Source organism: Somniosus microcephalus, chromosome 11 (assembly GCF_052327205.1).
Source record: "Somniosus microcephalus isolate GS21.2 chromosome 11, FLI_Smic_1.0, whole genome shotgun sequence".
Taxonomy (NCBI): domain Eukaryota; kingdom Metazoa; phylum Chordata; class Chondrichthyes; order Squaliformes; family Somniosidae; genus Somniosus; species Somniosus microcephalus.
The window spans coordinates 11,906,662-11,932,653 of record NC_140997.1 but is presented as its reverse complement, the minus strand read 5'-3'; the positions used below and the strand labels follow the sequence as shown (position 1 = coordinate 11,932,653).

The window sequence follows — 25,992 nt, the reverse complement described above, 5'->3', positions numbered from 1 at the left end:
CCCTCCCTCCCTCGCTCTATCTCCCCCCTCTATCTCCCCCCTCCCTCCCCCGCTCTATCTCCCCCCTCCCTCCCCCGCTCTCTCCCCCCTCCCTCCCCCCTCTATCTCCCCCTCCCTCCCCCGCTCTATCTCCCCCCTCTATCTCCCCCCTCCCTCCCCCGCTCTATCTCCCCCCTCTATCTCCCCCCTCCCTCCCCGCTCTATCTCCCCCTCCCTCCCCCGCTCTATCTCCCCCTCCCTCCCCTCGCTCTATCTCCCCCTCCCTCCCCGCTCTATCTCCCCCTCTATCTCCCCCTCCTCCCCGCTCTATCTCCCCCCTCTATCTCCCCCCTCCCTCCCTCGCTCTATCTCCCCCTCCCTCCCTCGCTCTATCTCCCCCCTCCCTCCTCGCTCTATCTCCCCCCTCCCTCCCTCGCTCTATCTCCCCCTCCCTCCCTCGCTCTATCTCCTCCCCCTCCCTCCCTCCTCGCTCTATCTCCCCCTCCCTCCTCGCTCTATCTCCCCCCTCCCTCCCTCGCTCTATCTCCCCCTCCCTCCCTCGCTCTATCTCCCCTCCCTCCCTCGCTCTATCTCCCCCTCCCTCCTCGCTCTATCTCCCCCTCCCTCCCTCGCTCTATCTCCCCCTCCCTCCCTCGCTCTATCTCCCCCTCTCCCTCCCTCGCTCTCTCTCCCCCCTCCCTCCGCTCTCTCTCCCCCCTCCCTCCCCCGCTCTCTCTCCCCCTCCCTCCCCCGCTATCTCTCCCCTCCCTCCCTCGCTCTCTCTCCCCCTCTATCTCCCCCTCCCTCGCTCTATCTCCCCCTTCCCTCCCTCGCTCTATCTCCCCCCTCCCTCCCCGCTCTATCTCCGCCCTCCCTCCCCGCTCTATCTCCCCCTCCCTCCCTCGCTCTATCTCCCCCCTCCCTCCCTCGCTATCTCCCCCCTCCCTCCCTCGCTATCTCCCCCTCCTCGCTATCTCCCCTCCCTCCCTCGCTATCTCCCCCTCCCTCCTCGCTATCTCCCCCCTCCCTCCCTCGCTATCTCCCCCTCCCTCCCTCGCTATCGCCCCCTCCCTCCCTCGCTATCTCCCCCTCCCTCCCTCGCTATCTCCCCCCTCCCTCCCTCGCTATCTCCCCCTCCCTCCCTCGCTATCTCCCCCTCCTCGCTATCTCCCCCCTCCCTCGCTATCTCCCCCCTCCCTCCCTCGCTATCTCCCCCCTCCCTCCCTCGCTATCTCCCCCCTCCCTCCCTCGCTATCTCCCCCCTCCCTCCCTCGCTATCTCCCCCTCCTCCGCTATTCCCCTCCTCCTCGCTATCTCCCCCGTCCCTCCCTCGCTATCTCCCCCCCCTCCCTCCCTCGCTATCTCCCCCCTCCCTCACTCGCTATCCCCCCTCCCTCCCTCGCTATCTTCCCCCTCCCTCCCTCGCTATCTCCCCCCTCCCTCCCTCGCTATCTTCCCCCTCCCTCCCTCGCTATCTCCCCCCTCCCTCCCTCGCTATCTCCCCCCTCCCTCCCTCGCTATCTCCCCCCTCCCTCCCTCGCTATCTCCCCCCTCCCTCGCTATCTCCCCCTACCTCCCTCGCTATCTCCCCCCTCCCTTCCTCGCTATCTCCCCCCTCCCTCCCTCGCTATCTCCCCCCTCCCTCCCTCGCTATCTCCCCCCTCCCTCCCTCGCTATCTCCACCCTCCCTCCCTCGCTATCTCCCCCCTCCCTCCCTCGCTATCTCCCCCCTCCCTCCCTCGCTATCTCCCCCCTCCCTCCCTCGCTATCTCCCCCCTCCCTCCCTCGCTATCTCCCCCCTCCCTCTCCCGCCCCCTCTCTCCCTGCCCCCTCCTCCCCCTCTCTCCCGGCCCCCTCCTTCACCCTCTCTCCCCCTCTCTGTCTCCTTCTCTCTGCCCCCTCTCTGCCCCCTCCCTCCCTCCCCCCCTCTCTCTTTGCCACCTCCCTCCCTCTCCCAGTCTCTCTCTCTCCCCCCAGTCTCTCTCTCTCTCTCTCCCCCAGTCTCTCTCTCTCTCCCCCAGTCTCTCTCTCTCTCCCAGTCTCTCTCTCTCCCCCAGTCTCTCTCTCTCTCCCCCAGTCTCTCTCTCTCCCCCATCTCTCTCTCTCCCCCCCCCACTCTCCCCCCATCTCTCTCTCTCCCCCCCCCACTCTCCCCCCATCTCTCTCTCTCCCCCCCTCTCCCCCGTCTCTCTCTCTCCCCCCCCCTCTCCCCCGTCTCTCTCTCTCTCTCCCCCCCAGTCTCTCTCTCTCTCCCCCCAGTCTCTCTCTCTCTCCCCCCAGTCTCTCTCTCTCTCCCCCCAGTCTCTCTCTCTCTCCCCCCCAGTCTCTCTCTCTCTCCCCCCCAGTCTCTCTCTCTCTCTCCCCCCGTCTCTCTCTCTCTCTCTCCCCCAGTCTCTCTCTCCCCCAGTCTCTCTCTCTCTCCCCCCCAGTCTCTCTCTCTCTCCCCCCCAGTCTCTCTCTCTCCCCCCCAGTCTCTCTCTCTCTCCCCCCCAGTCTCTCTCTCCCCCCCAGTCTCTCTCTCTCTCCCCCCCAGTCTCTCTCTCTCTCCCCCCCAGTCTCTCTCTCTCTCTCCCCCCCAGTCTCTCTCTCTCTCCCCCCAGTCTCTATCTCTCTCTCTCTCCCCCAGTCTCTATCTCTCTCTCTCCCCCAGTCTCTATCTCTCTCTCTCCCCCAGTCTCTCTCTCTCTCCCCCCCGTCTCTCTCCCGCCCCGTCTCTCTCCCGCCCCCCCCCCCGGTCTCTCTCTCTCAATTCAATTCAATTCAATTCAAATCGCTTTATTGGCATGACAAGTTACATCTTATGTTGCCAAAGCATCGAAAAACATTCATGTTTGTTCACAAAAATACAGATCTATCCATACAGTGTATAAACAGATATATCCCTGAGTGTATAAATATACTTTTGTTGAGGCTGCCGCGGAACACGAATAGAGGCCGAACCGATCTGAGGAACACATGGCTTTTATTACATTCTCTTGAGAGATGGCTGCTCCAGCTCTTCTCTCTGCTAAACCCGAAAACAGAATGAGGGCGACGCCCGCGCTTTTGAGTACACACTGAGGGCGACGCCCGCTCCTTTGTCATGGCTTAAAGGCAGCATGCTTCTTAAAGGCATGGTGCCCGATTTATTGTCCACGGACGGAAAAGTGGATTGCGCCTGTTTAGGTGGCGATCCGCCACACTTTCATATAATTTATATATACTCTTTTCTTATATTTAGTGGTTGTCCCTCTGTTTATGGCAAGCTGTAACATAGTGTGCCGCTAGTGTTACACAATTTCTCTCTTCCCCTAGTAGGTATGGGAGTTTTTGGTCGTCATTCAAATTTCTGAATTCCGGGCTTATTTTTGTGAATTTTGGGTAGAAATTCTCCCTTATGCCCTGATATTTTCTACAAGCTGTGAGGAAGTGCATCTCTGTCTCCACCACTTCTCCCCCAAGTCTCTCTCTCTCTCTCTCTCTCTCTTCTCCCCCAAGTCTCTCTCTCTCTCTCTCTTCTCCCCCAAGTCTCTCTCTCTCTCTCTCTCTCTCCTCCCCCCAGTCGCTCTCTCTCTTCTCCCCCCAGTCGCTCTCTCTCTCTCTTCCCCCCAGTCGCTCTCTCTCTTCCCCCCAGTCGCTCTCTCTCTTCCCCCCAGTCGCTCTCTCTCTTCCCCCCAGTCGCTCTCTCTCTTCCCCCGTCGCTCTCTCTCTTCCCCCCAGTCGCTCTCTTCCCCCCAGTTGCTCTCTCTCTTCCCCCCAGTCGCTCTCTCTTCCCCCCAGTCGCTCTCTCTCTTCCCCCCCAGTCGCTCTCTCTCTTCCCCCCAGTCGCTCTCTCTCTTCCCCCCAGTCGCTCTCTCTCTTCCCCCCAGTCGCTCTCTCTTCCCCCCAGTCGCTCTCTCTCTCCCCCAGTCGCTCTCTCTCTTCCCCCCAGTCGCTCTCTCTCTCTCTTCCCCCAGTTGCTCTCTCTCTTCCCCCCCAGTCGCTCTCTCTCTTCCCCCCAGTCGCTCTCTCTCTTCCCCCCAGTCGCTCTCTCTCTTCCCCCCAGTCGCTCTCTCTCTCTCTTCCCCCCAGTCGCACTCTCTCTTCCCCCCAGTCGCTCTCTCTCTTCCCCCCAGTCGCTCTCTCTCTTCCCCCCAGTCGCTCTCTCTCTCTCTTCCCCCCAGTCGCTCTCTCTCTTCCCCCCAGTCGCTCTCTCTCTTCCCCCCAGTCGCTCTCTCTCTTCCCCCCAGTCGCTCTCTCTCTTCCCCCCAGTCGCTCTCTCTCTTCCCCCCCAATCGCACTCTCTCTTCCCCCCAGTCGCTCTCTCTCTTCCCCCCAGTCGTACTCTCTCTTCCCCCCAGTCGTACTCTCTCTTCCCCCCAGTCGCTCTCTCTCTTCCCCGCAGTCGCTCTCTCTCTTCCCCCCAGTCGCTCTCTCTCTTCCCCCCAGTCGCTCTCTCTTCCCCCCCAAGTCTCTCTCTCTCTCTCTTCTCCCCCCAGTCGCTCTCTCTCTTCTCCCCCCAGTCGCTCTCTCTCTTCCCCCCAATCGCTTTCTCTCTTCCCAGTCGCTCTCTCTCTTCCCCCCAGTCGCTCTCTCTCTCTCTCTCTCTCTTCTCCCCCAAGTCTCTCTCTCTCTCTCTTCTCCCCCCAGCCTCTCTCTCTCTCTCTTCCCCCCAGTCGCTCTCTCTCTCTCTCTCTCTCTTCTCCCCCAAGTCTCTCTCTCTCTCTCTTCTCCCCCCAGCCTCTCTCTCTCTCTCTTCCCCCCAGTCGCTCTCTCTCTTCCCCCCAGTCGCTCTCTCTCTTCCCAGTCTCTCTCTTTCCCCAGTCGCTCTCTCTCTTTCCCCCAGTCGCTCTCTCTCTTTCCCCCAGTCGCTCTCTCTCTTTCCCCCAGTCGCTCTCTCTCTTCCCCCCAGTCGCGCTCTCTCTTCCCCCCAGTCGCTCTCTCTTCCCAGTCGCTCTCTCTCTTTCCCCCAGTCGCTCTCTCTCTTTCCCCCAGTCGCTCTCTCTCTTCCCCCCAGTCGCGCTCTCTCTTCCCCCCAGTCGCTCTCTCTCTTCCCAGTCGCTCTCTCTCTTTCCCCCAGTCGCTCTCTCTCTTCCCCCCAGTCGCTCTCTCTCTCCCCCCCAGTCGCGCTCTCTCTTCCCCCCAGTTGCTCTCTCTTCCCCCCAGTCTCTCTCTCTCTTCCCCCCGTCGCTCTCTCTCTTCCCCCCAGTCGCTCTCTCTCTTCCCCCCGTCGCTCTCTCTCTTCCCCCAGTTGCTCTCTCTCTTCCCCCCAGTCGCTCTCTCTCTTCCCCCCAGTCGCTCTCTCTCTTCCCCCCCCAGTCGCTCTCTCTCTTCCCCCCCCAGTCACTCTCTCTCTTCCCCCCCCCAGTCGCTCTCTCTTCCCCCCCCCCCAGTCGCTCTCTCTCTTCCCCCCCCAGTCGCTCTCTCTCTTCCCCCCCCAGTCGCTCTCTCTCTCTTCCAATAACAACATGCCCTCAAAAAAGCCTCGGCACCGCCGGGCACTCCAGCTAGTCTTCAATAAAACAAGCTGCTTTCTTCATAATCAAACTACACCATGTACTATACCTTTGTGCTGTAGGCAAGGATACTTCACTCTCACGACAAAAGTCTTCATTCTTTCTTCAACAAATGCTCCCTTTGCTCTTTGATCTCTTCAAACCGAGCCAACACAGTTGATATCTACCATGGTTTGTTCACCTCTCCTGCAGAGGCTCTGCTCCCACACGGACTGGCAGACTGGTTGATGTGGGCCGACAGTGCCGTTCCACTCCCGGGTGTGTCTCTTTCAACCCATCAGTGCTGCCTTAAGCTACAGCACACCTCTACATGGCAAATATCAGTTATATTTAAAGATTTTCTTTATTTAATTATATCAATGCTTTACTCAGAGTTTCCTACACTACAACAGTGACCACACTTCAAAAGTGTTTCATTGGCTGTAAAACGCTTTGGGATGTCCTGAGGTCACGAAAGGAGCTATAGAAATGCAAGTTCTTTCTTTTTAATGATCTACTGTGACAGTAACATAAAACAAATGTCAACTTTGCAACACAGAATGGCCTCCTGATATATCAGTTTAGCAACAGAAGTGGCATCTAATACAATATGATTTGAGTGAACGACCCCGATTATAAACTGTTCCTGGACCAGACTGTTTGTCCCAATTCTCTCATCTGCATGAACCCTCCAAGAGAAGGCAAACTAGTGAACCAAGGCCTTGGCACCATTACTGCAATTCACTGCACTGTCAGGAAGGCACCGTGCTGTGGGTGAGAGAAACGATATTAGATTGCTCTCCCCCTGAGGTGAGAGAATGTGGGGAATTGCAAAGAATCTGCTTGGCAGCCAAGAGAACAAATAAAGTGATCAAAAGTATGGCTCAGTGCCAAACACTGGGCCTCGGGGAAGGGGCAGAGGGAAGAGGCAATTCAAATCCTATCTGTCCCTTTTGAAAAATGCATTATGCTGTGTTTTTAGCCAATGATTTGACACTGGAATGGGAGGATTTATTGAAGCCCATTGTGCTGGTAGATTAGGCAGGGCTGTGCATTTAAGCACGAAGGGAGATTCAGTGCTGCTGGGTATGTGTCTCGATACTCATTGTTCAAACATCATCTCCTTGTCTGAAACCCATTCCCTGACGAAGCTCAGTGCAACGATTAAACACTTTCATGCTGGCCTCTTTTGACTCTTCCTGATCTTCGCTCAGTTCCATTCTCTGACTCACTTTGGGTTGACAGCCCATGGTTCATGTTGGCTGGATTCTCCTCTATTTACCTTCAATGAAATGTGAAACCATTGCCCTTTAGCAGTGTACTGAACGTTACAGTGCAATTCCTTTTCTCTACTTCCACACACTTATCAGTAATCTTTTCAATTTCAGTAAGGGAGCGAATCGAATTTTTTTGCTTAGTGAAGAAGAATGCAACTCTTCCACTTTTTGAATCTATTTCACAACATCACCCACTCCCAGACTGGATATAGCATGGGTTAGACGCAAGTTATAGCACGGGTTAGACGCAGGGCACAGCACGGGTTAGACGCAGGGCACAGCACGGGTTAGACGCAGGGCACAGCACGGGTTAGACGTAGGATACAGCACGGGTTAGACACAATGTGTACAGCACGTGTTAGACGTAGGGTACAGCACGGGTTAGACACAAGTTATAGCACGGGTTAGACGCAGGGCACAGCACGGGTTAGACGCAGGGCACAGCACGGGTTAGACGCAGGGTACAGCATGGGTTAGACGCAAGTTATAGCACGGGTTAGACGCAGGGCACAGCACGGGTTAGACGCAGGGCACAGCACGGGTTAGACGCAGGGCACAGCACGGGTTAGACACAATGTGTACAGCACGTGTTAGACGTAGGGTACAGCACGGGTTAGACGCAGGGTACAGCACGGGTTAGACGCAGGGTACAGCACGGGTTAGACGCAGGGTACAGCACGGGTTAGACGCAGGGTACAGCACGGGTTAGACACAATGTGTACAGCACGGGTTAGACGCAGGGTACAGCACGGGTTAGACGCAGGGTACAGCACGGGTTAGACGCAGGGTACAGCACGGGTTAGACGCAGGGTACAGCACGGGTTAGACGCAGGGTACAGCACGGGTTAGACGCAGGGTACAGCACGGGTTAGACGCAGGGTACAGCACGGGTTAGACGCAGGGTACAGCACGGGTTAGACGCAGGGTACAGCACGGGTTAGACGCAGGGTACAGCACGGGTTAGACGCAGGGTACAGCACGGGTTAGACGCAGGGTACAGCACGGGTTAGACGCAGGGTACAGCACGGGTTAGACGCAGGGTACAGCACGGGTTAGACGCAGGGTACAGCACGTGTTAGACGCAGGGTACAGCGCGGGTTAGACGCAGGGTACAGCACGGGTTAGACGCAGGGTACAGCACGGGTTAGACGCAGGGTACAGCACGGGTTAGACGCAGGGTACAGCACGGGTTAGACGCAGGGTACAGCACGGGTTAGACGCAGGGTACAGCACGGGTTAGACGCAGGGTACAGCACGGGTTAGACGCAGGGTACAGCACGGGTTAGACGCAGGGTACAGCACGGGTTAGGCGCAGGGTACAGCACGGGTTAGACGCAGGGTACAGCACGGGTTAGGCGCAGGGTACAGCACGGGTTAGACGCAGGGTACAGCACGGGTTAGACGCAGGGTACAGCACGGGTTAGACGCAGGGTACAGCATGGGTTAGACGCAGGGTATAGCATGGGTTAAACGCAGGGTACAGCATGGGTAAGACGCAGGGTACAGCACGGGTTAGACGCAGGGTACAGCACGGGTTAGACGCAGGGTATAGCACGGGTTAGACACAGGCTACAGCAAGGGTTAGACGCAGGGTATAGCAAGGGTTAGACGCAGGGTACAGCACGGGTTAGATGCAGGGTATAGCATGGGTTAGACACAGGGTACAGCATGGGTAAGATGCAGGTGTAGCGTTTACTCTGACAACCTCTTGTAAGTCAAACCTCTAGTCCTAAGGTGTAGAAGGTGCTATATAAATGCACGTTATTTCTTCCTTTACATCTCCCCCTTCCTCAGTTGGAAAAGGTTATAGATAGAAATCAAATGGTCTTGGGTAAAAAACGGAGAAACTCTGGGGACAAGAATACAACAAAGGAAAATCAACCAAAATCAGCCAAACCACAAACTGTGATCAACACTCGGGTTTAGTGTCAGGATTGAACATGGCCAGACCGAAATCACCGTGATTAGGAACTTAATCAGGAGTCCGGTTTACGTGACGTGAAAAGGGGTCAAGAAAGTATAGAAGGAATTTCTAGTTCCCACTGACCCCGAGAAATAGAGCTTCATACTAACACAGAGAGAGAGAGAGAGAGAGAGAGCGCTACACAGAGAGAGTGAGAGAGAGAGCGACACAGTGACAGAGAGAGAGAGCTACAGAGAGAGAGATAGAGCGCTACACAGAGTGAGAGAGAGAGCGAGCTACAGAGAGAGAGAGAGAGAGAGAGAGGAATTGGATGACCTGTCAAAATTGAGATTAGTCCTAGGAGAAGGAGACAGACCATACCTTGGGGCCAAATATGTAACAACATGTCACAACCTGAGGACTGTTTAAAATTAAGACTGTTTAAAATTAATATTGAACGTACCAAATGAAGTACAAAGACTGTTTAAAATTAATATTGTTTCAAAGTAATATTGTATGTACCCAACAAATGTCAAATCGATTGACACCTACAGAATGTTGGAAAACTGTACCTTTTTGCTATGTAAGCTTTGGCAATATGGTTCTCTGTAAACTTTCATGCCAATAAAGCATTTGAATTGGAAAAAATTGGAATTGGAGCACTACACAGTGAGAAAGAGTGAGAGCTATACAGAGAGAGAGATCTACACACTAAGAGAGAGAGCTACACACTGACAGAGAGAGAGCTACAGAGAGCGCTACACAGAGAGAGAGCGCGCTACACAGAGAGAGAGAGAGCTAGAGAGAGAGAGAGAGAGAGAGAGCGCTACACAGAGTGGTGAGCAGGATGGCGGAAAAGGCCAGCAGGGAATTCCCCGAGGCGCGGATCGTGATCTCCACACCACTGCCCAGAAAGGACACCCCAGCCTATATAATCCACAACACCAACAGGGAGATCGACACGAGATGTTCTGTCCTCCCCAACGTCTCCCTGGCCCATCATCCAAACATCAACACAAGGGACCTCTATGACGAAATACATCTACTCAAACAGCGGATGTGGGTCTTCGCAAGAAACCTCATAAACACTGCCAAAAGACGCAGCCCTCCCACCCCCTCTACCATTGGGAGCCCAAACAGGACCACCAATGTCCCCCACCCCCCTTTACAAAACCAACAACAGAACCGTGCTTTTATACCTGACCCAAGACCCCCCTCTAGACCACAGACTGTAGACCAAGAACTGAGAAAGATCATGACGATGCTGAACAGCCTGATAGAAAGCCGGAGAAATTATTAATATTGTTATTTATCATTATCATTATTGTTATCTTATCAGTATTATTACTATTATTAGATAGATATATGTGCATGCCTCATGAAATTTATACTAAATCATCATTTAGCATTATAGAAAATAGTGTTTCCACACTCATCCCACAAAATAGGTCCATTTTATTTCGTTTTATTGAACTATATAAATGCGTTCTTTCCACATAAGCTGCTGGAATATCCAGGGCCTCCGCTCCTCAACTTTTGGGATGAAGAGTACAGACCCTGAATTCCTAAAAGCTATAAAAGACATTGATATAATTGTGTTAACAGAAACATGGTGCCAAAAGGACGTGCCGACCCACTGTCCTCCAATGTACCATGAAATCATTGTGCCCTCAGTAAAGAACACTAAAACACGCAAGGGCAGAACCTCCGGGGGAATATTGGTGTGGTATAAGGGAGAACTGGACAAACACATCTCACCGGTAAAACAGGGAAAATCACACGTATGGCTAAAACTAGATAAAAATATAGGAATAGCAAAAAAAGATGTTTACTTATGTGCGATCTACATACCTCCAATAGAATCGCCATATTTCGAAGAGGAGTTATTTGATACTCTCCACATGGAAATCAGCCATTTCCAGGCCCAAGGAAAGGTGATAATATGTGGGGACCTAAATGCAAGGACCGGTTGTGAACCTGACTTCATAGACCCACAGGGAAACAACCATGTGTTTGGCCAGACCCCTTTAGATGTCACACCAGCCATCGCAAATCGGAACAACCTTGATCGTGAAATAAATAAAAGCGGTAGGGAGGTAGTGCAACTCTGCCGAGCCTTAGGCCTGTACATAATTAACGGTAGGTTCAGAGGGGACTCCCTAGGGAGACTCACATACTCCTCAACTCTTGGGTCTAGTGTGGTGGACTATACAATCACTGACCTGGACCCCTGCGATATCAACTCATTCACTGTCAGGCAGCAATCCCCCCTCTCAGACCATAACCAAATAAATATGTACCTTAAACTTTCTGCCCAAACTACAGACACAAAAAAGGAACCCAGTAAGCTCCATAAAATAAACCAGACATACAGATGGGCCCCAGACAGTGGAGAAAAATTCATCACAGCACTAAAGTCACCTGATCTCACAAGTAAAATATCAAAATTTAAAGAAAACCCATACGAGATCACCAGAGATGGTGTAAACATGGCCATAGAGGATATAAATATGATCTTCCATGAGGCAGCTGTAAAAGCCGACCTTGTGAAACAGAAGAGGAAGCGTCACAAAAGACAAAATAAAAATAAGAAATGGTTTGACCACGAATGCAAAAATGCCAGAAAAGACCTGAGAAAAATATCAAACCAAAAGCATCACCAACCAAACAATCCGGACCTACGTACTAGATACAATGAAACCCTCAAAAGATATAAACACACCATTAGGAACAAAACACAAAACTATACCCACAAAATACTCGAAGAAATTGAAAACTCCACCAATCCAAAACAATTCTGGGAAATGTGGAATAACCTGAGTACAACACAATTGCAAGCATTACCAATCCAAGATGGAGACATCTGGAGAACACATTTTGAAAACCTCTACAAAGACATCCCAATAAACGAAACAAACCCAAGTCAACATCAGGTCACAGAAAAACTCCACACATTAGAAGCAACAATTAAAGACAACCAAAACCCTCTAGACTCCCCAATCACATGGAAAGAACTGGCCACAAAAACAAAATCTCTCCACCTAAAGAAAGCCTGTGGCCCAGACAACATCAAAAATGAAATGCTCAAGTTCAGCAATATGGAGATGCAGGGTGCGATACTCAAACTATTCAACATCATATTACGCTCAGGCTGTTTTCCCGATATCTGGTGCCAAGGACTAATCTCCCCCATATATAAAAGTGGAAACAAATCAGACCCAAATAACTACCGCGGCATCTGTGTCAACAGTTGTCTAGGGAAGTTATTCTGCAGTATTCTAAATAGTAGATTACTTGATTTTCTTAACAAACATAATATCCTCAGAAAAAACCAAATAGGCTTTCTTCCAAAACACCGCACAGCCGACCATATCTATACCCTTCACACCCTCATTGGAAAACATATACACCAAACAAAAAATGGGAAAATATTCGCCTGTTTCATCGACTTCAAGAAAGCCTTTGACTCTATATGGCACGAAGGGCTCTATTACAAACTTCTTCAGTGTGGAATAGGGGGCAAAGTCTATGACCTTATTAAATCGATGTATCTGAAAAATAAATGCGGTGTCAAAATTGGAGACAAACGCACCTGTTTCTTCACCCAGAGAAGAGGCGTCCGGCAAGGCTGCAATTTGAGCCTGACCCTGTTCAACATATACATAAATGAACTAGCAGACATGCTGGAGCAAAGCGAGTCACCGGGTCTATGTCTCCTGGATGGAGAAGTGAAATCCCTGTTCTATGCGGACGACCTGGTTCTGCTGTCTCCCACAGAACAGGGATTACAGCAACAACTAGACCTACTCGACAAATACTGCCAAAATTGGGCCCTAACAGTAAATCTAAAGAAAACCAACATCATGATTTTTCAAAAAAGGCCCAGGTGTCAGGAAAACAAATACCAGTTTACTCTCAGTGATACCATCATAGGACACACTATGAGCTACACTTACCTTGGTCTAACCATTACAGCATCAGGGAGCTTCAGCATAGCAGTGAATGCACTAAAAGAAAAAGCCCGAAGAGCCCTATATGCAATAAAAAGAAAATTCTACAACATCCAAATCCCAATCAAAATCTGGCTAAAAATATTTGACAGCGTAATCCTGCCGATTGCGCTGTACGGTAGTGAAGTATGGGGCCCGTTCAATCACCATAGCTACACTAAATGGGAAAAACACACAATAGAAGCCCTACATGCAGAATTTTGCCGAAGCATCCTTCGCACCCAAAGGAAAACACCAACAAATGCATGCAGAGCCGAACTAGGCAGATACCCACTGATAATAAACATCCAAAAACGAGCACTAAACTTCCTAAATCACCTCAAATCTAGCTCCCCAGACACCCTTCATTTTAAAGCCTTCCAGACCCAAGAGCTAAACCCAGAAAAGAGTCCCCTGAGTCAGCTGCTACTGAAACTAAGTACTCCTACTCAGCCGGACCCTGACCAGTCCCAGACCAACACTGCCGTCCAAACACCAATCCGAGTGAACCAAATCATTAAACAAAGCAAAGAAACCTACCTGGAACATTGGAACAAAATAACCAAAAGCCAAAGCAGATTAGAATGTTACCGGGCCCTAAAAAGAGAATATAAACTGGCAGACTATCTCTCGACCATCAGAGACACAAAACAGAGACAGACCCTCACCAGGTACAGACTAAGCGACCACCAACTGGCAATTGAAAAAGGAAGATACAAGAAATCCTGGCAGCCTAGAGAGAATAGAATATGTGAGCAATGTCTGGCCGGCAAGGTTGAGACAGAGATGCATTTCCTCCTAAAATGCAAAAAATTCAACACATCAAGAAACATATTATTTGACAAGCTCAGCCAAACAACCCCAGATTTCAAGGAATTGGATGACCTGTCAAAATTAAGATTAGTCCTGGGAGAAGGAGACAGACCATACCTTGGTGCCAAATATGTAACAACATGTCACAACCTGAGGACTGTTTAAAATTAATACTGAATATACCCACTGATGTACAAAGACTGTTTAAATTAATATTGTTTAAAGTAATATTGTATGTACCCAACGAAGGTCAAAATTGTTTGACACCTACAAAATGTTGGAAAACTGTACTTTTTGTTATGTAAGCTTTGGCAATATGGTTCCCTGTAAACTTTCATGCCAATAAAGCATTTGAATTGAATTGAATTGAATTGAGAGCGACACACTGACGGAGAGAAAGAGAGAGAGTGACACACTGACAGAAGGAGAGAGAGAGAGCTACACACTGACGGAGAGAGAGAGCGACACACCGACGGAGAGAGAGAGAGAGAGAGAGAGTGACACACTGACAGAAGGAGAGAGAGAGAGAGAGAGCTACACACTGACAGAGAGAGAGAGCGACACACTGACACAGAGAAAGAGAGAGTGTGACACACTGACAGAAGGAGAGAGAGAGAGCTACACACTGACACAGAGAGAGAGCGACACACTGACACAGAGAGAGAGAGCGACATACTGACGGAGAGAGAGAGAGAGCTAGACACAGAGAGAGAGCGACACAGTGACAGAGAGAGAGAGAGAGAGAGAGAGAGAGCTACACACTGACAGAGAGAGAGAGAGCGACACAGTGACAGAGAGAGAGCGACACAGTGACAGGGAGAGAGAGCGACACAGTGACAGGGAGAGAGAGCGAGAGCTACACACTGACAGAGAGAGAGAGAACGACACACTGACACAGAGAAAGAGAGAGTGTGACACACTGACAGAAGGAGAGAGAGCTACACACTGACGCAGAGAGAGAGCGACACACTGACACAGAGAGAGAGAAAGCGACATACTGACGGAGAGAGAGAGCTAGACACAGAGAGAGAGAGAGCGACACAGTGACAGAGAGAGAGAGAGAGAGAGAGCGACACAGTGACAGAGAGAGAGAGAGCGACAGTGACAGAGAGAGAGAGAGCGACACAGTGACAGAGAGAGAGAGCGACACAGTGAGAGAGAGAGAGAGCGACACAGTGACAGAGAGAGAGAGCGACACAGTGACAGGGAGAGAGAGAGCGACACAGTGACAGAGAGAGAGAGAGAGAGCGACACAGTGACAGAGAGAGAGAGAGCGACAGTGACAGAGAGAGAGAGAGCGACACAGTGACAGAGAGAGAGAGCGACACAGTGAGAGAGAGAGAGAGCGACACAGTGACAGAGAGAGAGAGCGACACAGTGACAGGGAGAGAGAGAGCGACACAGTGACAGAGAGAGAGAGAGAGAGAGAGCGACACAGTGACAGAGAGAGAGAGAGCGACAGTGACAGAGAGAGAGAGCGACACAGTGAGAGAGAGAGAGAGAGAGCGACACAGTGACAGAGAGAGAGAGCGACACAGTGACAGGGAGAGAGAGAGCGACACAGTGACAGGGAGAGAGAGAGCGACACAGCGAGAGAGAGAGAGAGCTACACACTGACAGGGAGAGAGAGAGCGACACACTGACAGGGAGAGAGAGAGCGACACACTGACAGAGAGAGAGAGAGCGACACACTGACAGAGAGAGAGAGAGCGACACAGTGACAGAGAGAGAGAGAGCGACACACTGACAGAGAGAGAGAGAGCGACACACTGACAGAGAGAGAGAGAGCGACACACTGACAGAGAGAGAGAGCGACACACTGACAGAGAGAGAGAGAGCGACACAGTGAGAGAGAGAGAGCGACACAGTGACAGGGAGAGAGAGCGACACAGTGACAGGGAGAGAGAGCGACACACTGACAGAGAGAGAGAGAGCGACACACTGACAGAGAGAGAGAGCGACACACTGACAGAGAGAGAGAGCGACACACTGACAGAGAGAGAGAGAGCGACACACTGACAGAGAGAGAGAGAGCGACACACTGACAGAGAGAGAGAGAGCGACACAGTGACAGAGAGAGAGCGACACAGTGACAGGGAGAGAGAGCTACACACTGACAGAGAGAGAGAGAGAGAGAGTGACTGACAGAGAGAGCTATATATATATATATATATATAAAACTACAACAGAAGAGGATCAGCTAAAGCAAAATATCAGCTAATTTTTCACCTTCCCGTCGTTTACTGTTCAATTCCAAAATGGCTACCTTGAGTTTCTAAAATGGGGCTTCACCTATTGGTGTGTCACGATAGACCAATTAAGCATTTGAGACAATCTGAACAGATTGTTCAGCTAAATAGCACCAAAGCAATTACCGTTTCCGTTTGGTCCTTGATGTGTTCTCACTTATTGATATAGACAGGAAAAGGTATGAAGAAATTAATGAGGATAAATACAGAGGAAAACGACACAGCATTCAGGGAAAGCGGCACAATATCTGAAAACAGGCAGAAAACGAGTAAAGCAGAAACCCATTAGAGACAGAAACAGTCTGTCAGCAGTCTGAGAGGTGAAGACATTGTCTCCTGAACCCATTCTCACTGTCTGCTTCAATGAGCTTCTCTGTTAACTTATTCCTTAAATCTATTACTGTTCCTGTAAAAAAAAAAGTTCCACCTGACTTTCCTTCTTTACGTCAAACTTTCTAAATTTTTAACTTGCATCCTCTGGTACTTGGAATTTTCTCCACAGCTAAGTGTGTGTGGATCAACATTGCCCGTATCCTAACTCGCACCAAGTCCCCTTCACTAATCACCCCAGTGCTCGCTGTCCTACATTGGCTTCCGGTCCAATCACCGACTCCTCGATTTTAAAATTCTTATCCTCATGTTCAAATCCCTCCATGGCCTCGCCCCCTCCCTATCTCTGTGGCCTCCTCCAGCCCCACAACCCTCCAAGATACATAGAAACATAGAAGATAGGAGCAGGAGTAGGCCATTCGGCCCCTCGAGCCTGCGCCGCCATTCAATGCGATCATGGCTGATCATCCGATTTCAGTACCCGGTCCCTGCTTTCTCCCCATACCCCTTGATCCCTTTAGCCTTAAGAAATATATCCAACTCCTTCTTGAATATATTTAATGATTTGGCCTCTACTGCCTTCTGTGGTAGAGAATTCCACAGGTTCACCACTCTCTGGGTGATGAAATTCCTCCTCATTTCTGTCCTAAATGGCCTATCCTTTATCCTTAGACTGTGACCTCTGGTTCGGGACTCCCCGACCATCGGGAACATCCTTCCTGCACCTAGTCTGTCCAGTCCTGTCAGAATTTTATAAGTTTCAATAAGATCCCCTCTCATTCTTCTAAACTCCAGCGAGTATAAGCCCAATAGTCCCAATCTCTCCTCATACGTCATTCCTGCCATCCCAGGTATCAGCCTGGTGAATCTTCGCTGAACTCCTTCCGTGGCAAGAACATCCTTCCTCAGATAAGGCGACCAAAACTGCACACAATACTCAAGATGTGGTCTCACCAAGGCCCTATACAACTGTAGCAAGACATCCTTGTTCCTGTACTCAAACCCTCTCGCTACAAAGGCCAACATACCATTTGCCTTCTTAACCGCCTGCTGCACCTGCATGCTTACCTTCAGCGACTGGTGCACAAGGACACCCAGGTCTCGTTGCACTTCCCCTTCTCCCAATCTATTGCCATTCAGATAATAGTCTGCCTTCCTGTTTTTGCCACCAAAGTGGATAACCTCACATTTATCCACATTATATTGCATCTGCCATGTTTTTGCCCTATCACCCAACCTGTCCAAATCATCCTGGAGTTTCTCGGCATCCTCCTCACAGCACACACTCCCACCCAGCTTTGTGTCGTCTGCAAATTTGGAGATATTACATCTAGTTCCCTTGTCTAGATCATTAATATATATTGTGAATAGCTGGGGTCCAAGGACCGATCCCTGCGGTACCCCACTAGTCACTGCCTGCCACTCGGAAAAAGACCCATTTATTCCAACTCTTTGCTTTCTGTCTGCCAACCAGTTCTCTATCCAAGTCAATGCATTGCCCCCAATCCCATGTGCCTTAACTTTACACGCTAATCTCTTATGCGGGACCTTATCAAAAGCCTTCTGAAAGTCCAAATACACCACATCCACTGGTATCTCTGTGCTCCTCCAATTCTGGCCTCTTGAGCATCCCCGATTTTAATTGCTTCACCATTGGCGGCCATGCCTTCAACCGTCTAGGCCCTAAGCTCTGGAATTCCCTCCTTAAACCTACCCACCTCTCTACCTCTCATCCTTTAAGGTGCCGCTTAAAACCTATGTTTTCAACCAAGCATTTGGTCACCTGTCCCAATATCTCCTTCTTTGGCCCGGTAGAAACTCTATACAGACCCTTCATTTTAATATTTCTTGAAATGCTTTGCCAGGCACAGAGGTTTTACAAAGTGAAATAAAGTTGGTGAATGTAACTAGCAGTCTTTCTCCGATAAGGCAGGAAACATGGTCGTGACTGCAGGGGGTAGTGATAGACAACAGAGATAAACAAACCCCCTTAGTATTGCAGACATCTCTGTAGTGTCTCTGATGGCTTTTTCTGAGGTTAAAGGGGTGAAGTTAAACCTCTGAAGTTTTAAAATGCAGAATACGACATAACTCATGAACCGAACCAAGTGGTTTCCTGCCACTTTTGTAAACTTTAGGAGTGAATGAACAATTTTGGGCTGTGATAAGGATAAGCCACACAGGATGAGTTAATGTAAACGTTTGCCAGCTCAAACAGCTCAGACCAACATTAAAGGAATGTTTCATTATCTCTGAACGAATAATTTAATGCAAAAGACAAGGAAGGCTGTATAAAGCACAGCGGCTAAAGAATATCAGCACTGCAGTCAGCTTGGCCAGTCATCTCGCCTCGGAGGATCAAGCTGCAGTCAGAGGAAGGAAGGGGCCTGGCCAGTCCTTTTGCTTACGAGGACCTACAATCAACGTTGGACCGCTCACTGGCGGGCGGTTGTATGTATGACTTCCTGTAATATTATTGGTGAACTGCTTGAACAGTGGTTGGGGTTTTGAATCTGTCTTAGGAACAGTAAAAGGTTAAAGACAGAACCCGTGTGTCACAGAAATCACAGAAACCCCACAGTGCAGATAGAGGCCATTTCGGCCCATCGAGCCTGCACCGACACATATCCCACCCGATCCCCGTAACCCCTACACATATCCACCCTATCCCCGTAACCCCACGTATTTAATCCCCCTAACACTAAGGGTCAATTTATCATAGCCAATCATCCTAACCCGCACATCTTTGGACTGTGGGAGGAAACCTGAGCACCCGGAGGAAACCCACGCAAACATGGGGAGAATGTGCAAACTCCACACAGGCAGTCACCCGAGGCCGGATTCGAACCCAGGTCCCTGGCGCTGTGAGGCAACAGTGCTAACCACTATGCCACCATGCTGCCACTGTCTGGTGTAATTTCTCATAAGTCTCAAGTCCGAACTCTCTAACCTGTTGGACAGGGCGAGGGGTAATTGCGCACATCTTACAGCCCAGTGTCAGTGTTTGTGTCTGATTACTCTGCTGTGAAGCACCTTTGAACCTTTTTACTGCATTAAAGGCGCTGTATAAACACAAGTTGTCATTGTTGTTAGTCAATTCCCTTCACAATCTGGAAAATTTCAATTCCCCGGTTGGTTTCCGAGAGCTGAGGACGATGACAGGCCGTGAGGAAGGTGGCATGAATCTTCTGCCCAAAGCTGAGCTCTTCCCAGACACAGAGGAGAAGCTAACGTTCAATTCCTTGTCCAAGTCTGGTCCAAGTTTCCCCACGCCCACCTCTCCTCAAACCACAAACACAATTTACAAAATTAAAAACAAAAACTGGTGCAGGAATTACTGGAACTAACCCAAACATAACCTAATTCCATATTGGACTGTGTATAGTCTAAAATCTATCCCTTAACAAGATTCCATATTATGTTCCTATCAAATTGCACAATCTCAGCTGATTCCCAGTCTAAAATTGCTTTATTTATTTGCTTTGCAATGACAATGCTTCGAGAACAGTATTTTTTAAAATTGTTTGCATCTTCTGCTACTGACTCTGCGATGCAAATGAGGTCGATAAATTGGCTGTGTGAGTTACCGCAATTTATATCTTAGATGTAACATGGATCAAAACAAAATGTAACCAATTTACAACGATTCTATGTTTGTTTCGACGATTTTCCTTATATAGAATGTCAATACCAATTTCTTCCAAGGGAACTATCGGACCACATATAGTTACAGAGATATCACTACACTTACTGGAGTCTCAGTCATCTGTGTGGAACAGGCTCAAGGGGCTTAATGTTCCTGCTTCCGTATTTTGGTCTGTAAAAACGCTGCCCAACCTGTGTGTTTGCGCACTGTGGGCGGGAGGAATCCATGACCTCATCGGGTTTGATGCTTTGCTCAGTTAGTTTAGTTCAGCCACCAAGGACGAAGGGACAGTATCGGCAGAGCTTCAGGAACAGCTTCTGAGGAACGAGAAAGGCCATTAGTTCCATCAAGCACGCTCCTCCCGCAGCCCACGTACACGCTACCCTATCACGGACTCTAACCCAGCCATTTCATCAATTCAGCAAACGTTCTGCATAAATACTCCCCGATCCCCAAAAGTAATCAAGCACAAACTCCTGTATATTCATTGATCCTCATGTCTGCACTGTTCTGCCCCAGTCTGCTAGCCCCCAGGCATTAGCTTCTTCCAGCCATCAGCACAGGAACCATTCTAAAACATGGAGGGCAGGATTTTCATTCAGAAGTCGGGAAGGAGGCGGGACTACAACTTTCAGGGTTGTAGTCCCGCCTCCATCGAGATGCGACCAATCCACGCGATTTTAGCTTGATTGACCTTGTTGAGCCCGCCCAGCAGGCTCAGCAGGCCAATTAAGGGCCACCTAGCAACAGGTGATGTCACAGACTGAAATTTCATCTGTCAAGACGTGTTGACAGATGAAATATCAGTGTTTCACAGCTGTTTGAAGCTGTCAAACACTGACAAACTTACTTCTAACCTGAGTCCTTCCACGCAGACTCAGTTAGAAATCTCACCGGCACTGAAAGCTGCAGGCTGTCACTTTTGACAGATCGCAGCCGTTCTGCTTTCTGTGCCGGCTGGATGATGGACTCCCGAAACCTAGAGGAAGGAAGGCTGTAAAGGTAAGTACAGGTAATTTAAACTTCTTTATACACCTTAGACACACCAAACACATTTACCTTTGCACTCATGCACCCATCACTCACCTGAACAGCGACATCTCGACCCCTCCAAGTCCTCCAACCCGACGGCCCGCCTCCTCTAACTTGGCGTGGTTTGGAGCTGTCGGGAATCCCACACTTCAAGCTTCAAAATAGGGATTAGGCTAAAAACTGCCTGTTAACTACCTGTTAACAGGCAGTTAATTGGCACTAATCCCTTCCCGCCTCGGGTCGGCAGGTCCCAGCGCAGGGCGGGTGCCCGCCTCCTTTGAAGCTTACATGGAGACGGGTTTTGGGCGGGTGGGGTCGGGACCCCCAAATTCAGGACTTTAACCCCCCGCACGCCTCCAATCCCACAGGTCAATGAAAATCGACCCCGGAGTGTTTGCTCTTCACACAAAGGGTAGTGGAAATCTGGAACTCTCTCCCCCACCCCCGCAAAAGGCCGTGGATGCTGGGGTCAATTGTCCAGTCATGATGCTCTGGCCATCGTGGTGTGTGAGGCAGGCTTAATGGGCCAACTGGTCTTCTCTCCTGCCCCTCAATTTTGTATGTTGGTATGTTAAAGGCACTATATAAATGTAAGTTGTTGTTGCGTGAGGGGAAGGGTGGCCAACCAAAACATCTGACTATCTGGATATTGCCCTCACTGTAAGTGACAGGCTGCCTCTCGTGATCTTGTACAGTGTTGTCAGGTGAGCTATAAACAAAAACAAATTCATCCACACATCAAGAATATTTAGCTTAACTCCTCAAATTCTAATTTTCCACATAAGTGAGTTTTCAGATTAACTTTCAGAAGTACAGGGTAGAATTAGAAGTAGCATTTTTTACAACAAGAGAGTTCATGCATCAACCAGAAAACTGGTCTCGAAAACAACATCCCTCCAGAGGTTTATTTTTTAACCAATAGAAGTTAATTCCTCCCCCACCTTCACCCACCCCACCCTCAAGCCCCACCTTCACCCACCCCACCCTCAACCCCCACCTTCACCTACCCCACCCTCAACCCCCACCTTCACCCACCCCACCCTCAACCCCCACCTTCACCCACCCTCAACCCCCACCTTCACCCACCCCACCCTCAACCCCCACCTTCACCTACCCCACCCTCAACCCCCACCTTCACCTACCCCACCCTCAACACCCACCTTTACCCACCCCACCCTCACCCACCCCACCCTCAACCCCCACCTTCACCCACCCCACCCTCAACCCCCACCTTCACCCACCCCACCCTCAACCCCCACCTTCACCCACCCCACCCTCAACCTCCCCACCCCACCAACCAATCAACCCACCCTCACCACCAACCAACCAACCCCCACCCACCCCGCCCTCAACCTTCCCATCCTCACCCTCAACCCCCCCACCCACCAATCAACTCACCCTCACCACCACCCACTCACCCCACCCTCACCACCACCCACTCAATTCAATTCAATTCAATTCAATTTCAATTCAAATCGCTTTATTGGCATGACAAGTTACATCTTATGTTGCCAAAGCATCGAAAAACATTCATGTTTGTACACAAAAATACAGATCTATCCATACAGTGTATAAACAGATATATCCCTGAGTGTATAAATATACATTCATATAATTTATATATACTCTTTTCTTATATTTAGTGGTTGTCCCTCTGTTTATGGCAAGCTGCAACATAGTGTGCCGCTAGTGTTACGCAATTTCTCTCTTCCCCTAGTAGGTATGGGAGTTTTTGGTCGTCATTCAAATTTCTGAATTCCGGGCATATTTTTGTGAATTTTGGGTAGAAATTCTCCCTTATGCCCTGATATTTTCTACAAGCTGTGAGGAAGTGCATCTCTGTCTCCACCACTCCCTGACTGCAGTGAGAGCATATCCTGCCCTCTCTTGGTAGCCGGGTCTGCCTGTGTCTACCTTTTTCGATCGCCAGGCTATGTTCACTAAGTCTGTACATTGTCAAGGTTTTTCTCAGTTTGCTATCCTTTACCATGGTCAGGTAATCAGCCATGTTGTATTGTCTGTTTAGGGCCAAGTAGCAATTGAGTTTGCTTTGGGTTTTTGTTCTTTCTGCCCAATATGACAGATATTTTTCCTTTTGCTTAGCGACGATTGTGTTGGGTCGAATCCTTTGTGTTACGCTGTCACTGTCCTGGGGCTGGTTACCCCACCAACCCACCCTCACCACCAACCAACCAACCAACCAACCCCACCCTCAACTCTCCCTCACCCACCCCACCCTCAACCCTCCCTCACCCACCCCACCCTCAACCCTCCCTCACCCATCCCACCCTCACCCCGCTCGACTGAAGGTGCTCAATCCTGTCCTTAAACAGCTCAAGGGATAAAGACTATCCCATGGTACAACAACAACTTGCATTTATACAGCGCCTTTAATGTAGTAAAACATCCTAACGTGCTTCACAGGTGCGTTATCAGACAAAATTTGACACAGAGCCACATAAGGAGATATTAGGCCAGGTGACCAAAAGCTTGGTCAAAGAGGTAGGTTTGAAGAAGCTTCTGAAAGGAGGAGAGGTAGGGAGGCGGAGAGGTTTAGGGAGGGAATTCCAGAGCTTGGAGCTCTGGAAGCTGAAGGCACGGCCACCAATGGTGGAGCAATTAAAGTCGGGGATAAGCAAAGAGGCCAGAATTGAAGGAGTGCAGAAATCTCGGACGGTTGGATGGCTGGGAGAAGTTACAGAGATAGCGAGGGGCGAGGCCATGGAGGGGATTTGAAGACAAGGATGAGAATTTTTAAATCGAGGCATTGGTTAGTGGACCGGGAGCTAATGTAGGTCAGTGAGCATGGGGGGGTGATGGGTGAATGGGACTTAGGATACTGGCAGCAGAGCTTTGGATGAGCTCAAGTTTACTAGAGAGCCATTAAATGAGTTGATAGGGTAGATAAAGAGAAACTATTTTCTCTGGTGGAAGAGTCTAGAACAAGGGGGCACATCCTTAAAATTAGAGCCAGGCCGTTCAGTGGTGATGCCAGGAAGCACTTCTTCACATAAAGGGTAGTGGAAATCTGGAACTCTCTCCCCCAAAAAACAGTTGAGGCTGGGGGTCAATTAAAAATGTGAACTCCGAGATTGTTAGGTTTTTGTTGGGCAAGGGTATTAAGGGTTACGAAACCAAAGCAGGTAAGATGGAGTTGAGATACAGATCAGCCATGATCTAATTGAATGGTGAAACAGGCTCGAGGGGCTGAATGGCCTCTTCCTGTTCCTATGTTCCCATTCTTCTTCTATGACCCAACATGGTGGGTGTCCACAGGCCATTTGACTAGGGGGGCATCACACCTGAGTCTGCCAATACCTGACATCCAGACACTTTCCATCAGTGGTCATTGGATAGTTATCAGAAGTGGTGGCATAGTGGTTAGCACTGTTGCCTCACAGCGCCAGGGACCCGGGTTCGAATCCGGCCTCGGGTGACTGTCTGTGTGGAGTTTTCACATTCTCCCCATGTTTGCGTGGGTTTTCTCCGGGTGCTCCGGTTTCCTCCCACAGTCCAAAGATGTGCGGGTTAGGTTGATTGGCCATGATTAAAAAAAAAAAATTGGCCCTTAGTGTTAGAGGGGATTAAATACATGGGGTTATGGGGTTATGGGGTTACGGGGATAGGGCTTGTGTGGGATGGCTGTCGGTGTAGGGACCGGGTGCTAGGGTTTGGATGATCAGCCATGATCTCGTTGAATGGCGGAGCAGGCTTGAAGGGCCGAATGGCCTACTCCTGCTCCTATCTTCTATGTTTCTATGTTTCTATGAAGCCTTGGTGTCTCTGTAGCCCTTGGGGGGTGGGGCGCAATGGCCAATTGTAGCCAGCCAAGAGGAGATCTGTTAACTCAATACAGGCCAGAGATGGGACTTGGGCCCATCCTGCCTCAGTACTGCACTGTGGGCGATGCGCGTACCAACAGACACTCAGGGGAGCTTGCAATTGTTTATTCATAGTTACTCTGGTTCCTCACAGGCACAACGGACCCTGCCTCCAACACCGCCCCCCCCACCGTGGTGAGCCCTATCGTGCATCTCCGTCCCACGCAACAACTGAGGAGGCAGAGGGGGCCATTGTGTGGAGCCACGTCTTTCAAACGTCGCACCTGGCAGAACAGCTTGAGCCATCGTGTGGAGCACAAATGCCGGCATAGACCAGTTGGGCCGAATGGCCTGTTTCTGCGCCGTAAATTCTATGTAATTTTATGTAACTTCTATGCAATCACTAACCTTTATTTCTTTTTAATTGTATAATATACACTGGTTGCATTATTTCCCAGTAACCATAAACGCAGGTTTTTATTTTTCCCCTCTGCTTGTTCCAGATTAGACCTCCAATTCAATAAACTAGACGATTAAAAAGATGTTGGCTTATTTGCCATCTGATGTTCTTCTGCTGTCTAGTTTCATTCTTTCACCGGTTTCAGATACAAGCCAAAGGCAATTAGTTCCCTGTGTAACTGCAGGAGCTGGATGTTGGGATCTGCTGTCATCGAATCGCTTACTAAGCATGGCTAATTTATTCAGGGCAGCTTTTAATGAGCTGCAATGACTTAAGACAGCTGTGAACCCAATAGAATCAGGCCCCTCATGTTTAAATGCATCATCTTCACCTAGCTCTGTAATCCTATGAATATTAGCTAACTCTCCCACTGCCTCCAATTGCTAAACCTGTAAAATCTTTCTTCCCCTCCCCGGGGTTTGTTTTAATTGGAATCTCTCCGCCACTTAACATTTCTCCTGTGCAGAACAATTTCCTGAATGGATAGGGTATAGGTGTCAATTCACAGAGCTCCGTCAGTGCAACTGGGAGCTCCATTCACAGGGCTCTGTCAGTGTAACTGGGAGCTCCATTCACAGGGCCCTCTGTCAGTGTAACTGTACTGGGGTGCTGAGGTTTGTGGGATTGACTCAAGAGGGCTCCGAATCCCAGTGAGGAAATCCGCAGCACTCCTTGCACTTTCCCCCTTCCGCTCCTCTCCTGAAGGTCTTGACTGCTTACCACACTTTGGTTTCGCAGCAGCATCAAATCCTCTGCCCCCTAGTTCTAGGTTCCCCGAGGGGAAACATCCTCTCTGCATCTACCCTGTCAAGTCCCCTTCAGAATCTTATATGTTTCAATAAGATCCCCTCTCATTCTTCTGAACTCCAATGAGTATAGGCCCAGCCTGCTCAACCTTTCTTAATAAGACAACCCCTTCATCTCTGGAATCAACCTCATGAACCTTCTCTGAACTGCCTCCAATGCACGTATATCTTTCCTTAAATAAGGAGACCAAAACTGTACGCAGTATTCCAGGTGTGGTCTCACCAACGCCCTGT

The 25,992-nt window shown here is 50.0% G+C and overlaps 1 long non-coding RNA gene across 1 annotated transcript in view; it reads left to right on the top strand.

Annotated features, from left to right (window-relative positions):
* LOC147110320 (uncharacterized) overlaps positions 1-25,060 on the top strand; it is a 61,677-nt gene extending 36,617 nt beyond the window's left edge. The window contains exon 3 of the long non-coding RNA XR_015079896.1: positions 24,647-25,060. This is a non-coding gene — a long non-coding RNA (uncharacterized LOC147110320). The remainder of the gene's footprint in view (positions 1-24,646) is intronic.
* The last annotated feature ends 932 nt before the right edge of the window (positions 25,061-25,992 follow it).